General features: G+C 63.4%; 1 long non-coding RNA gene across 2 annotated transcripts; it reads left to right on the top strand.

Annotated features, from left to right (window-relative positions):
• Positions 1 to 2,084: 2,084 nt before the first annotated feature.
• On the top strand, positions 2,085 to 10,160 carry LOC113879941. Of its 2 annotated transcripts, XR_003507530.1 has the most exons (4): positions 2,085 to 3,103; positions 8,931 to 9,032; positions 9,142 to 9,284; positions 9,531 to 10,160. It is a non-coding gene; the product is annotated as an uncharacterized LOC113879941 (long non-coding RNA). The 2 variants fall into 2 exon arrangements; XR_003507531.1 differs by lacking the exon at positions 9,142 to 9,284.
• The last annotated feature ends 3,634 nt before the right edge of the window (positions 10,161 to 13,794 follow it).

The following is a 13,794-nucleotide window of genomic DNA, read 5'->3' as shown; positions in this document are numbered from 1 at the left end:
GGGGAGTCTGTGCAGAGCCCGGAGCCCGCCGTCCCCTCACGCATCTCTCCTAACCAAGCATTCCTCTCCCCTCAGATCCTCTGCTCAGCAAATTCCAGTCACCTCGTCCCCCCTGAATCCTCAGCTCTGAGAGCCCCGGGCTCTGGGCGAGGCCTGGGTGCGCCTCCCGGCAGTGAGCTGGGAGCCTCTCCTTTTGCTTCCTAGCTCTCAGAAACCATACTCTTCCTCTGCCTGTGTTTCAAATGCCTCAAAACTATTGTTTGATATTTCATCTTTTCTTAAGTTGTTTAAAATGGGAGGGTAAGTTCAGTCCTTGTTAACTGCATTATAGCTGGAACAGAAATGTGCGTGACATTTACTTTGTATTGAAATGCTATATATTGGTTTTCAGTTTTAAAAATCAGCAAAGGACAAAGTACATAAGATTTCTTTATAATTTCATACTGAAGTGGACACCGAAACCCTCAGCAATGTAAATGTGGGCGTATAGGTGGCAGATCCCGGGACCTGAGCCGACGTGGGACCTGCTGGGGAGTGCCATAGGGCATTCTAGTTTTTCATCCTACACAGGAGGAAATAATATTTTTCAGTTCAAAATTAATAAATCAGGAAATAGACTCCTGGGCTACTTGTTTACCACTTCCTTGGAGAACTAAAAAAACGATTAATTACCTAGGAAGAAGCTTCCATATTTGGGGGTTGACCCCTTAGGGTAGGGCTGACCTCCTTTATTCCAGGAGCACAGCACCTGTAGAATGGAGGGAGTGAAAGAGTGGGGGCCAGGTGGACAGAGGTGGGTTTCAGGGAACACAAAGGAAGTGACCCCCTTCATCACCAGGGGCCTGCCCGTGCCGCTCCCGAGGCTGTCCTGTGCTGCCCGGCATCTCTTGCTTGCTCGCCTGACTGCTTCCTGCGGTGCCGGTGTCCCTCCCCTGTCCCCCGCAGTCTCAGGCCAGCCAGCCAGCACGGCGTCTTGGCGTTGGGCCTGTAGGGCTGGGAGACACTGTTGGGTCCAACTCTTTGGTTTTCCATCTGGAAACCCAGAGCCAAAAACTTGGCCAAAGTCACACACAGAGGAGTGGCAAAGCCCCCCAGAGATTCAAAAGTGCCTCCAGAGCTTTGCCCTTACTCCAGATGGAAGGACACTAACCCGCCAGAGAGATTAATGATGGGCGGGGCGGGCGCGGTCTGACATCACTCTTGTCCTGGACTGTGACTGTGTCCTAACAGGGCCCCGTCCTTGCTCATGTGTAGAGTAAACCCGGGTCCTGCGGCATGATGGGAAATTCCAGCCAGTTACAGCATCAAGGCCAGAAAAGTGAAAAAGGTCCTCCAAAGGATTCCAAAGTCAGTTAAGTCCAAGTTACCTGAGGGAATTGAGGCACAAAGCACTCCTTTTGGGGTTTGTTGAGTAGACAGGAGTGAGGGCTAGGTGGATGGGTGGGTGGATGGCTGGGTGGGTGGATGGATGGATGGCTGGCTGGCTGGCTGGATGGATGAATGGCTAGATGGATGGATGGCTGGGTGGATGGATGGCTGGGTGGGTGGATGGCTGGGTGGATGGGTGGGTGGATGGCTGTGTGGGTGGATGGATGGATGGCTAGATGGATGGCTGGCTGGCTGGCTGGATGGCTGGGTGGGTGAAAGACGGACAGTTGGGTGTAGGTGGACAGATGAGTGGGTGGACAGACAGCTTGGAGGACTCCTCAGCTGTGGCTACTTGGGGTCCCCGTGGCCACACAGGGGCGGCAGGCCAGGCTGGGTCTGGACTTTTAAAGCCAGGGCACTGCCTACTTCCTGGGTTACTGTTGGTCTCTAGGCCACTGAGCAGGGAGGGGGACCCCATCCCTGGAAGCAGCCTGGAACCCTCCTGACATTGGAATGGGTATCAGAGGGGTCAGAGGGACAGAACCCTCCTGAGGACCTGGGGTTGGGGAGTGGTGGGGAGGGGGAGGGTCCCTGAGAAAGGTGTGTGACTCGCGAGAGGTTTAGACCCGCAGGAGCAGCAGGGCAGAGGCAGGGCCAGGAGCAGGGAGGGGACCCAGGGGCTGGACAGGAGGCGGAGCCCGCAGGGCCGCCGAGCCAGCAGCTGAGGACAGCCCGGATGAGCCAGGGCTGCCGGTGGACGCAGGCTTCGTGGCGGTCGAGGGCTTCTGAGGGAGCAAGGTCAGACCCCACAGGCCATCTGAGGCCCTGCAGGATGCTGGTCCGCTCGCTCACTCCCTCCTCCCTCCGTCCGAACACTGTAAGGAGAGAGGCTGTTCCCTGTCCCTGCTGGGCATCCTGCTAGCCACACGAGGCTGCTTCACCCTGAGCAGAGCCTTAAAGGGCAAGACAGTTTCCCCATCGTCTCACCACCCTCTGCGTTCCGTGCCCCCTCCCCAGTGCCCAGAGCCCTGGCTGCTGGGATGAGATCCAACGCTGCCTCCTTTGATCCAGCGTGATCAGCAAGGCGGGATTATGACATTTAAGAGTCAAGACGGAAGCTCTCACCAGCCTGAGCCAAGCTCCTTTCCAGGTGACGTGGAGCCAAGGCCAGGCCCGGAAGAGCTGCTGGGGTCTGTGTCCGCCCTGAGATGGAGCCTCGCCCTGTACGACCGCAGGGGACTGACATGGCTTCATCTCTGGGTCCAGCAGAAGAGAGACCAGATGGCCCAGTGAACAGGGCGGCAGAGCACAGCCCGGGAAGACCTCACGGCTGTACCCGAGAAGAGATGCTGGCCACGCCGGCTCCCAGGTCCCCTGGGCGGTCCGGAGCCCACCCAGGCCCCCTGCCCACTCCCTGAAGAACCCCAGGAGGTGTCTGAGGTGCCAAGCAGGAAAGGGTTAAGGAAACCCTGAACAAATCTCATTTACATGCAAAAGCAGCCCCATCCCTTCCTGTCAACCCAAGGCTTGTGCAAACCAATCAATATTTTATGAAGACATTTCCTGGCTCCGTTGGGGGAGGCCGGGCCGCAGGCCTGGCTCTCTGCAGCGGGAAGAGGGGGTCTGCAGGCCGCCAGCCCCCTGAAGGAACCAGGCTCCTCTAGCGCTGGAGTGATTCTTTCTCTGTCCCTGCTCACCTCTCTGTCCATCGACCAGCCTGGCTGGCGCTCTACAGGTGAGAGGGGCACATGCCTACCTGCAGTACCTGTGGCAGGAATGAGGGAGGGAGGGAGGGAATGCTTTCTCAACTCCAAAACAGCGCGTGGTCCGAGTGATCCCGTGGTTCGTCCTGTGTGGACACCCGAGGTCAGGGCTCATGGGCTGCAGAGACCCAGACCAAAGACCAGAAGTCCAGGTGAGCTGGCCCATCGCTGGCCTGCCCTTTACCAGCCTCTCTGGGACGTGCCTGACCCACCACCACCCCTTGGTTCTTCCCCAGGCGCCACGGAGACCGGGGCCAAGCTGGCTCCTGCCCCTGCAGCCACTTGACCTGCTGGGACCCCCCAGCCCCACTGAAACTCTGGGACCAACCTTGTACCCCAGACCCTAGAAGTAAGGCGTCTGGAGCCCCCCCGCCCCATGCTTGGGGTGGGCATTCTCACACATCCCTTTAGCAACAGTGAGCTCACTCTGAACCAAGCCTCCCAGAGCTCACAGGAGTGCTGGGGTCAGAACAAAGTGCCCCCCACACCCAGGGGGGTTGCCGCAGCAGAGGGGAGCCAGGCTGGCGAGCCAGAGGGTTGTCACCTGGGGCAGCCAGGCCTCTTCACGCAGGGGCTTGAAGGTGGAGCGGTGGCTTGGAGCGGGAGGGACAGCCTTTGCGGAGGCCCTGAGACCTGAGAGGTTGGAGGGCTCTGAGCCAATCAGGAAGGACAGAGCAAATGGGGTGGGGAGTCAGGGTGGGGGAGACGGGGCGCAGGGCTGGGGAGCAAGGGTTTCAGCCCGAGAGGACCGCAGAGGCTGGGGGCCATCAGGCAAGGGTGAGCTGAGCTCAAGGGCTCTCAGCTCGAACCACACCCCAAGCCTGGCTGCTGCAGCCGGAAGGGGCCAGACCCCTGAGGACAGGGGCCAGGCCTGCTTGGGGGAAGCGATTCCCAGGGATCCGAGGGCAGGAGGTCCTGAGTGGGGGCTGGGGCTGAGCTCTGCCCCTGAGGACCCTTTGGGGATAGGTTGGAGACTGTCCCAGAGTGGGGTCAGGACACGCAGGTTCCCACCTGGGCTCCCCTCTAACATGCTGCGGGGTGGGGGGCGCTGGGGCCAGGCCTCAGCACCCCCCGGCTTTCAGCAGGGGGTCCCAGCAGGCATCTCACAGACCCTCCTGAGAGTGGGCGCTGACGCTGGGGTGGGAGGGTCCCCCGTCATCTGAGAGGCACCCCCAGCTTCCCTGCTCTGAAGGCCGCAGAATGGCAGTGCTGGGTGGGGGCGGGGGTCCTGCTGGGGGCGACAGACAGGTGACAGCGTCAGGCTGGCCCCGGGGCCCCAGCTGACATCCTCTGCTGCAAAGCGCCGTGTGCAGACCCAGCGGACGGGGCGCCTGGAGCCGCTCACGACCCCTCACCCAGCCCATCAGCGCTGCTCCCATCATCACTTCTCCCATTGCTGCTCCCGTCGCTTCTCTGTGCCAGGCGCTCCGCGGGCCCTGGCTGCAGGGCCCTCCTTCCGGTCCTTTCCCAGACCCCCCCCCCCTCCCGGCCCCTGGCTGTCCTGTCCTCCCTAGAGGGGCGGGAGGGAGCCCCGTAGGGCGGGACAGGGCAGGCCCTCATCCATCAGCCTTTGCCCTCCTCCTCCGCTTCCGGAGCAGCACCAGCAGCGCTGATTCCGACCCCCAGGCCTCTGAGGCCTGGCTTACAGAGGAGGAAGCAGAGGTCCCGGGGGGCCTCCCTCCCCAAGCCGGGGGTCTGTGCTCATCTCCGCTCCCAGGACGTTCCCCAGCCTGGCCTGACCTCATCTCACGTGGCCCGTGTGCCGGGTAGGGGAGGGGGACTCCCGGGGTGGGTGGCAGCTCTCAGGGCGCTGGGCTCCCCGGGGGTCCCTGGAGATGCTGGAGAAGTTGGCCTGGAGGGTCGTGGAGGGGCCGTGGGTCCGGCCTCCCCAGGGCCTTGTGGGGCGGCCGCACATGGGGCTGGCAGACAGGGCTCGCTCCTGGGTTTCCGTGCGGGTGGGCGGGGGATGAGGAGGCGGGGAGGGGGCTCACGGCTGTCCGCCTCAGCCAGACAGCGAGCGTCCGCAGGATCCACTTCGCGTCCGATAAAGCCTCCGCTCTCAGGGAAGGCCGAGAGCAGCAGGACGTTGGAGTTCCACCTCGAGGACACCCCCTCCGTCCGGCGCAGGGGTGCTCCGTCTGCCTGGGGCGGGGAGAGGCTGACCGGGTCCCGGGGGGCCGGCTGGGCGGCTGTAAATGGCCTCGCTTTTTCATGTGAAACAGGTTGTTCATAACGCGCTCTCTGTTCTGTGATTAAACACGTGGATTGAGGGGCCCCGGGCACTCAGGGCGGCAGGAGCTGTGGGGCCAGTCACGCACGGGGAGGGCCTTGGCCAGCATCTCGGGCCCATGGCTGTTCTGCCCACTCCCCCCACCCCACCTTAGCCTGCCCGCCCCAGCCCACTTGCTCAGAGATGCTGCCAGCCCTGCCCATCCTCCAGCCCAAGTGGCTCGCCCTCTGCCAGGAAGCCCTCCTGGGCGCTCCGTCCGCCAGGCGTCTGCACACTGCCCCAGAGCCTCGCTGGCCCAGGGTCTAGGGCGTCCCCCCTGACCCCCTAGAAGTCCGGCTGCCTCTCCCTCTGCCCTGGCCCCCAGTGTCCCTCCGCTGGACGGTGGGACGGTGGGACGGGCCCTCCCGATGCAGCTGGAAAGAAAGCTGGGGGTCGGGCAGGGACTCACGGGCTGGTATTCGGGCCCAGGTCCACCATGGTCTTGCGGGCCTTGTGGGCGGATCCGTTCCCAGCCCAGCGCCTCCGTTCCCCATCTGTCCCCGAAGCTGGCGCATTCAGATGGCGGGTGGGTTAGTGCTGCAAACCTCCCACTTGCTGCTTGAAGGCCGGCTGCCCACTTCCCAGGTCTGGGCGTGAGTGTGCTCCGGCCGTGCAACCAGTAGCACAGTCCCGGAGGCCGGAAGTTCGAGGTCCAGATGGGTGGGGTGGCTTCATTCTCTTGGCTTCGTCCTTCCTGGGCTTGTAGAAGGACCCCACCCTCAATGTCCCTGAGTGAGTCCTTGCGTCAAAGCTCCCGTTTTAGAAGGCCCATCAGAGGGGATGTGGAGGCCCTCACTGCAGTCTGCCCCCATCTTAACACACTACATCTGCAAGAGCCCCTTCCCCAAATACACTCACATTTGGAGGTGCTGGGCTTAGACCTCGAACATCTGAATTTTAGGAGGCGTCTCATTTCAACCTGCAATACCCGGAACCACTGGCCCTTGTCGCTCGGCCCCTGAACCCGCTCCGTCCATCCCAGGCAGCCACGGGCACTTGGCACCTCCTGGCGAGCTGGGCAGGGCCCCCGCCTCCCGTGTGGAGGGACACGGCCCCGGGACCATGTGGTGCGTGGAGGGAGGGGCCGGGCTGACGGAGGCGGCCCCCGCCGGGCAGGCAGTGTCGTCAGGGGTCTCTCACACTCAGACAAGGTCCATGTGTCGGGAAGGAAGGACCCCCTCAACCCCACTCAGAGTCTCACGGGCCCCTCTGGCACAGGTGGGCAGGGAGACCCCTTCCTGGGCACTCGGACGCCCGGCTGTGGGAGCGGCTGCGGAAGGTGGGAGCCGTGCCTCGTCCCGGCCTGACCACTGGGCTCTGTCCTCACTGCTTTCAGGCGTATCCGGGCCTCCCGGGCCCGGCCCTGGGGTGGGTCGGGGAGGACATCAGGCAGCCTCGGACAGCGAAGTGTCCAGCTGGGGAGGTGGGCAGATGCGTGGAGAGCGGAAAGGGAACTCGGATGGTCAGCTCCGCCCCGCCCCACAAGCCCCAGTCTCCACGGTGTGGCCCAAAGGAGAAGCCTCATCTCAGGGCTTACCTGGGGGCAGTAAGACCCCACGAGAGCCTCAGGGACCACAGCACCGCCCTCCGGAGCGGCCACTGTCCCAAGTACCCCTCTTCTCATCTCAGGCATGCTGGCTCAGGGCCTCCCTCCTTCCCTCCAGCGGTGGCAGGGCTGGGAGGGGGCTCCGGGGGGACAGAACCCAGCTGAGCAAGGGGTCCGGGGGCACAGTGCAGGCCGCCGGGACCCAGGGGCTCATCAGGACCCAGGGGCTCGTCAGGACCCCAGGGGCTCATGCCCTCTGCAGCCCAGGCCCACCCAGCACCCCCACCTCGCCCCCCCGCGCCCCATGATGAGATCACTGCGCCTCCTGCTTATTCCTCTGGCCATAGGCTGCTTCCTCGAAAGGACAGAAGGACACAAGGGCTGTCTGTCTGTCCATCCTCTGTGAAAGGCGCTTGCACCGTCGAGGGCACAGCCCTACCCTGTCAGCCTGACCACCTGGCTTTCCAGGACCTGGAGTCTGGCCCCTGGCTGGGCACCCCCGACCCCCCCACCTACTCACCCAGGCCCTCTTGGGGGCACAGGGCAGGCAGGACAAGAGAAATGATGCGTTTTTATAAGAAGCAAGGCCTGTTTGGGTTGGAGAAGTCCCACCTGGGATGGGCCTGCCCTGCCCCTCACCCCGTCCCCTCACAGGGCCCGCGGGGCTCATCACCCCGGGGGCTTCCACGTCACTGCTCCCCTGCCGAGGTCCCAGCTCCACGGTGGGTGCCGCTGGAGGTGGCACAGTCACCAGGCGTGTCGGGGGGCTGGGATGTCACCCTAAAGAAGTCTCAGTGCTGTCACCCAAGAGGGAGGCCCCACCCAAGGGGACCCCTGCAGTCACCGCCCTTAGGAGGCTCAGGGCAGACTGAGTCGGGGTGGGCGAGAACTGAGGTCAGAGGCAAAGGGACATGGTGGGGCCAGGACTGTGCTGACGACCCAGGGGCCGCCCACCCGCAGGGGCGGCCACATCGGGGCAGGGGTGCTCTGTGGCCGGGCAAGTCGTTTTCTGACATCTGACCCCGGGTCCCTCCCTCCACAAGCAGATGGGCAGATGCTCGGCGTCCTAATCTGAGATTCTCTTTTGTTTGGGCCCAGACGTCCTTCCACAGGCCCCGAATCTGGGTCATCAGAGCGGCGCTTTTTGCTGGAAGCCAGATGCTGAGCTCAGCCTTCCTGGGAGTCGGCGTCACTGTGGGCAGGCAGGCGGGGCTGGGCCGGGCCTGGGACCCCGGGCAGGCAGGATGTAGGTGCCAGGCTCCAGGCCCCGGTGGGAAGAGCCGTGTGGGGCCTGCCTGTGCAGAGCCGCCCTGCAGAGGCAGCTGCTGTAAACATGGCAGGGAGGGGTGCCCAGAGCTGCCCGGGGCCTGGGCGCGCCATCTGGGGCTGGGGCCCTTTGGGATGGGACGGGTCAGGGTGACGTTGCCCAACAGACAGGCAGGCGGGAGGCCTGCCAGCCTCTGGGAGACCCTCCTGTGGCCCCCTCCAGTCCCCTACCCCCCAGGGCAGGGCTTCTGAGCAGCTGTGTCAGTCTCAGCATCGTGGGCAAACCCAGCCCTCCCCGGGCCTGCCTCTAGCTGTGGGTGAGGGGCTGGCCTTCAGTGCCCTTTGGCTCCAAGGAATCTTGGCTCTGTCCCGCGGCCAGTCTCTGGCCTCTTGGCTGCTGGGGGACCCCAAGCAGAACCTGCTCCCCTCCTCGGTGCCCCAAAGGGCTGGAGCCCGCATGGCATCGAAGCCCGCCCAGCCCGGCATCATGGGGCGGACAGATGTTTGTCCCAGGCGGCATGGGACCCACCGTCCCTGGCTGCAGCTCCGACACCATGTGGCCCAAACACCTCCCACCGTTGCCCAGCTTGTCCCTCCTCAGGCCAGGGCCGGTCCTGGGACTGTCTCTGTGCCTGCATGTGCGGGACCCCCACCTAGGCGGAGCCCTCCCCCAGGATGGCCCAAGGGGGCCTCTGGCGACACCAGGGTGTCTTGGCAGGGAGCCCTGTCCACAGCTGATCCCATCAAGACTGTCTGCACCGTGAGGCCAGCTCTGCAGCCGTGCTGGGAGCTGCTGCATCCACGGTGCCCCCCGACCTAGGTGAGCCCCCTCTGGGCCCCTCCTGGGGGGAGAAAACTGACGGGAGGAGTCTGGGACCCCCGCCTGAGTGGGCCGCCCCCTCTGACCAAGAATACTCCTCCCCGCCCAGGGCTGCCCTGGGGCGCAGCAGGAGGGCAGTCTGCCATTTCAGGGCGGGCAGAGCTGTGGAAGCTTCATTCCCCATCCCCTGGGCCGGAAGCCTTGGGCAACTCCACTGTCTCTCTGGAATTTCCCCAGAGGTGCTTGTAAAAGGTGATTCCTGTTCTCCTGCAGGTGTCTGGAGATCTCTGGAGCGCTGTGTGTGTTGGGGGGCACCCAGCCTGGCCCCTCCTCTGTGCAGCGGGCACGGGGGAAGCATGGCACCTGTGGTGGCGGGAGGCGCTGCTTGTGGTCCAGCGGGTGTCAGAGTGGGCAGGGCGGGCGTCTCAGCTCCCACCTCCATCTCTGGCTTTGCGAATCCCCAAGGCAGATACAACCTACAACTCCCCACGTTCACAGGTGAGGAAGCCGAGGCCAGGAGAGTCACTCCAGGAAGGCTGTCAGCACTGGGGTCCTCCCACGGTCATCCGAGACCCCCTCCGTATGCACCCGCGTCCCCACTACACACCTGACCTGAGCTCCCAGGGTGGGCCTTGTCGTCTGTCTGGCTGGGCTCCCTTGATGCATCTGGGAAGGGAGACCTGGGAAAACCGAGAAGGCTTCCTGGAGGAGGAGGGAGTGGGGGCTGGGCGTGAGGAAAGGCAGGGCTCAGCTCTCCCCTCCCCCAGCCCCCACCCTGAGAGCGCCTTCCTGAGCTCGTGGCCTCCCGCTCGCACCCCCAGGCCCCGGTGTGCTGGGTCCAGGCTGTGCACCTCAACCCCATTTCCATGTTGGAGCCTGAGAGGCGAGGTCAGAGCCTGTCCTCAGGTGTCAGGCAACAGCAGGCCGGGTCTGGCAAGGAGGGGCCGTGGGTTCAGTGGACAGGGGTCAGAGAATGACCTGGGCAGGGAAGCTGCTGGAGACTGCAGGCCATCTGTGTAGGGTGGGCTGTGACCCAGCAGGTGAGGGGAGAGGCCTGGGTGGGCAGGCCAGGGGTGGGACAGGGACAGGCAGAGCAGGCTTCCTCACACAGGGAGGCCCCGTCCTCGCCTGGAGCCTGGGGGTCAGAGAAGGAGGAGGGGGGAGGAACAGGAGGGAGGAGGGGGGTGGAGGAGGGGGAGAGGGAGGAGGAGGAGGGGGAGAGGGAGGAGGAGGAGGGGGAGAGGGAGGAGGAGGAGGGGGAAACGGCGGGGGGAGGGGGGCGAGGCCTTGCTGCTTTGATCCCAGCGGATGTGCCCTGTGAAATGCCCGGGCCCTGCCCTCCATGGACTGCTGCCTTCCTTTTAAGGCCGTTCATAAACGGACGCAATGAGCATCATTTGGAAAGACGCTGAAGTCTGGACCGCCCTGCCAGGCCTGTCACGGGAGGACCAAGGCGGGGGAAGGAGCCTGGGCTCCGAGGAGGGAGGTTTGCTTATCACCCTCCGGGGTGCGTGTCACGTGGCATCCACGGCAGGGTGGCCATGCGCTGACTCCTCGGGCGAGGGGCCCACAGTGCCGTGGCTTTTCCCTGGGGACCGGAGGCCGGGGACGGTCAGGGGGAGGAGCTCAGAGCTGCGGGCCCCAGGACGACGAGGGGATGGGCAGCACGTCTGGCCAGTCCAGAGCCACCCTGCGCTCTCCCTACAGCAGCTCTAGGGCAGAGCAGGACGCTGTGGCCAGTGCTGCGGCCAGCCCCTGGGGGCTGCGTGGGCCCTGGGCTCGGGGTTCCCAGCCTGCCCTTCAGAGCAGGGCAGGCGCTGACCCCGCTTAGGTCCACACACCTGCCTGCCCCTTGGCTCTGAGGGCAGAGCCTGCCAACCCACGGACGCTCTGAATCCGGGGTTTGGGGGGGTGGGTGGACCCGGCTTTGCTAGTGAGCTGCATGTGGAGCTCGGCAGCCGGAGTCCCCAGGTCAGTGACAAAGGCAGGAGGTGATGGGCCTGGCCGTCCCCACACAGGTCCCCCCCACCACGCACACCCAGCAAGGCTGCACTGGCCCTGCCGCCTCACCGCACACTGCACAAGGCCAAGGTGAAGTTCGTCCTAGAGCAGCAGGTCTGCCCGGGCGCCTTCTATCGGAACTTGGGCGCTAGGGAGACGGCCACGGTGTCCCCGCCCCGCCCCCCACCCTAGCTGCCCCTTGCTCCAGCCAAACTCTGCCAGCTCCCTCAATAAAATTTTACGGAGTTCCAGAGTCCTTGAGAGGATCTCAGAGGACAGGTCTCCATGCTCCTGGAAGCGCGGCCCCTCCTCCCCGCCCGGCTGCCCAGGACATTGGCGTTTGGCAGGCGCAGGAGTGGCCCCCCACCCCGCCGTCACCCCGCGCTCACCGGCTCAGAGGCATTAAGTGATCACACTGGGTTCTGACGAGTGTCTTGACAGCATGGTCACGTTATTGCCCCAAAGAGCTGGAGCCTTCCCGACTCTTCCCAAGCATAATTTCCCCTTGGAGGATTGTTCCACTTCAAAGGGCCACTCGAAATGGCAGCTGGCCATTTTGCCTGCCTGTGGATGAGCAGAGTGGCTGGGCGGCCGCATCTGGGGCTCCCTGCGCTTGTTGGTCTTTCAATTTGGGGGCCACAGAAACGTGGTGGCCAGTTAGACACCAGAGGTTGCCCCAGTGTGGGCAGGAGGCGGACGGGGTCAGCGGGTGCCATGGGCCTGGCAGGGCAGACTCTCAGAGGCAGGGTGAGGCCACATGGAGGGGCAGGTGACAAGGAGGGGACACAGACGAGGGCTGCTCCTGAGACACACGGGTGAGACCCACCCGCTCATACGTTTAACAAATGAGCCTATTGTTGTTCAGTCGTTAAATCGTGTCCGACTCTGCAACCCCATGGACTGCAGCACGCCAGGCCTCCCTGTCCTTCACCGTCTCCCGGAGTTTGCTCAAACTCACGTCCATCGAGTCGGTGATGTCACCCAACCCTCCCACCCTCTGTTGTCCCCTCCTCCTCCTGCCTTCAATTGTTCCCACCATCAGGGTCTCTTCCACTGAGTCGGCTCTTCACATCAGCCTGGTCAAAATATTGGAGCTTCAGCTTCAGCATTGGTCCTTCCAGTGAATATTCAGTATTGATTTCCTTTAGGATTGACTGGTTTGATCTCCCTGCTGTCCAGGGGATCACCACAATTTGAAAACATCAATTCTTCGGCACTCAGCCTTCTTTATGGTCCAGCTCTCACATCCGTAGATGACTACTGGAAAAACCATAACTTTGATTATACGGACCTTTATCAGCAAAATGCTGTCTCTGCTTTTTAATACGCTCTCTGGATTTGTCATAGCTTTTCTTCCAAGGAATAAACACCATTTAATTTTGTGGCTCATTAAATGGGACAGAATGTCTCGGAATCATGACAGCAGTCGGTTGTTGTTCTGTCACTCAGCGGCGTCTGACTCTTTTTGGCCTTGTGGGTTGCAGCACGCCGGGCCTCCCTGCCGTCTGAGGTCCGCGGGTCATCCTGGTGCCAGTCTGGCGGGAGTGCGGGTGGTAGGTGTGCTCTGGGCCACAGACCGAGGGAGAGGCCGGGACTGAGCTGCACCCAGAAGGCCTGGCCGGCTCAGCGGCTCCCAGCTGACCTTGCAGGTCAGGGTGGCCTGCGCAGGGAGGGCCTGGGTCAGCCTCTGCACCTGGGGACGTGTTCATGCTCAGGTAAACCAGGGGACATAGGACGCCACTGGGACCAGGCCGTGGTCGGGAGCCTTCCCCAGGCCCCCAGGCCACCGAGGCGTCGCTGGGCAACTTACAGATGAGGAAGCAGAGTCACGGGCGGGAGGCTCAGACACTCCAGGGCCCTCGTCTCTGGCTCATGCTGCGCCAACCCACCCACTCCCTCTTTCCAACCCGGGGAACCTGGCATTGCTTGCCAGCTCCCCTCCCAGCCACCCCACCCTGGGGGGCCTGGGGCAGCTGAGGAGCCAGCTTCTCATCGCGGGGGTGCCAGTCCATCTCGGGGGCCCGCAGTTGCTTGGGGCGGCCTCTGCTGCAGGACAGCACCCCACCCCCCACCCCGGCCATCAGGCTGTGGCTGGTCAGCAGCTGGTACTGCCTGGGTACACTGGGTGCCCATGAGCCTTGGGGCACAGATGGGACCTGAGAGCAGTGGGGCTAGGGGAGGTCGAACCTTCCTCAGCACCCTGACCCCTGCTCTGCTGCATCTGGGCTTCTGGGGCTCCCCTCCCTGAGTCTCCTGGCACTGACCGTGTCCCCCTGGCACTGACCATATCCCCCGGCACTGACCATATCCCCCGGCACTGACCATATCCCCCGGCACTGACCGTGTCCCCGCTGCAGTGACCATGTCCCCCGGCACTGACCGTGTCCTCACCATGAGGGATTCCCACTTCCTCACTCTGGCACATGCTCTCCTGATGGTGTCCTCGCTGCCCCCTCCTGGGCTGTGTCTCAGGGCCCAGCACCAAGACCAGCTGTCACGACTGCCCACAGGCTGCTCTGCAGACTCTCCCAAGTTGCGCAGTGTACAAGCTGTGCACCGTGCCAGGGACCTCTGCCTGTGATCTGAGGCTGCTGGGCCCGATGTGAGTAAGTACAGTTTTAGTTTTCAAGAGCCTTGCCTCCCTGTAACCCCTTCAGAACATTGAAAGCAGAGTATCAACTCCTTCCCTGTATTTTTGTGTCAATACTCTGGCTCCTCCAAGACAGTGAACACTTCTGGTCAAATCGAGGAATATGTGCGC

The sequence above is a fragment of the Bos indicus x Bos taurus genome, chromosome 21, assembly GCF_003369695.1.
Source record: "Bos indicus x Bos taurus breed Angus x Brahman F1 hybrid chromosome 21, Bos_hybrid_MaternalHap_v2.0, whole genome shotgun sequence".
Lineage (NCBI taxonomy): Eukaryota > Metazoa > Chordata > Mammalia > Artiodactyla > Bovidae > Bos > Bos indicus x Bos taurus.
Note: the sequence above shows the minus strand (reverse complement) of the source record. Positions and strands in the feature narration are given on the sequence as shown.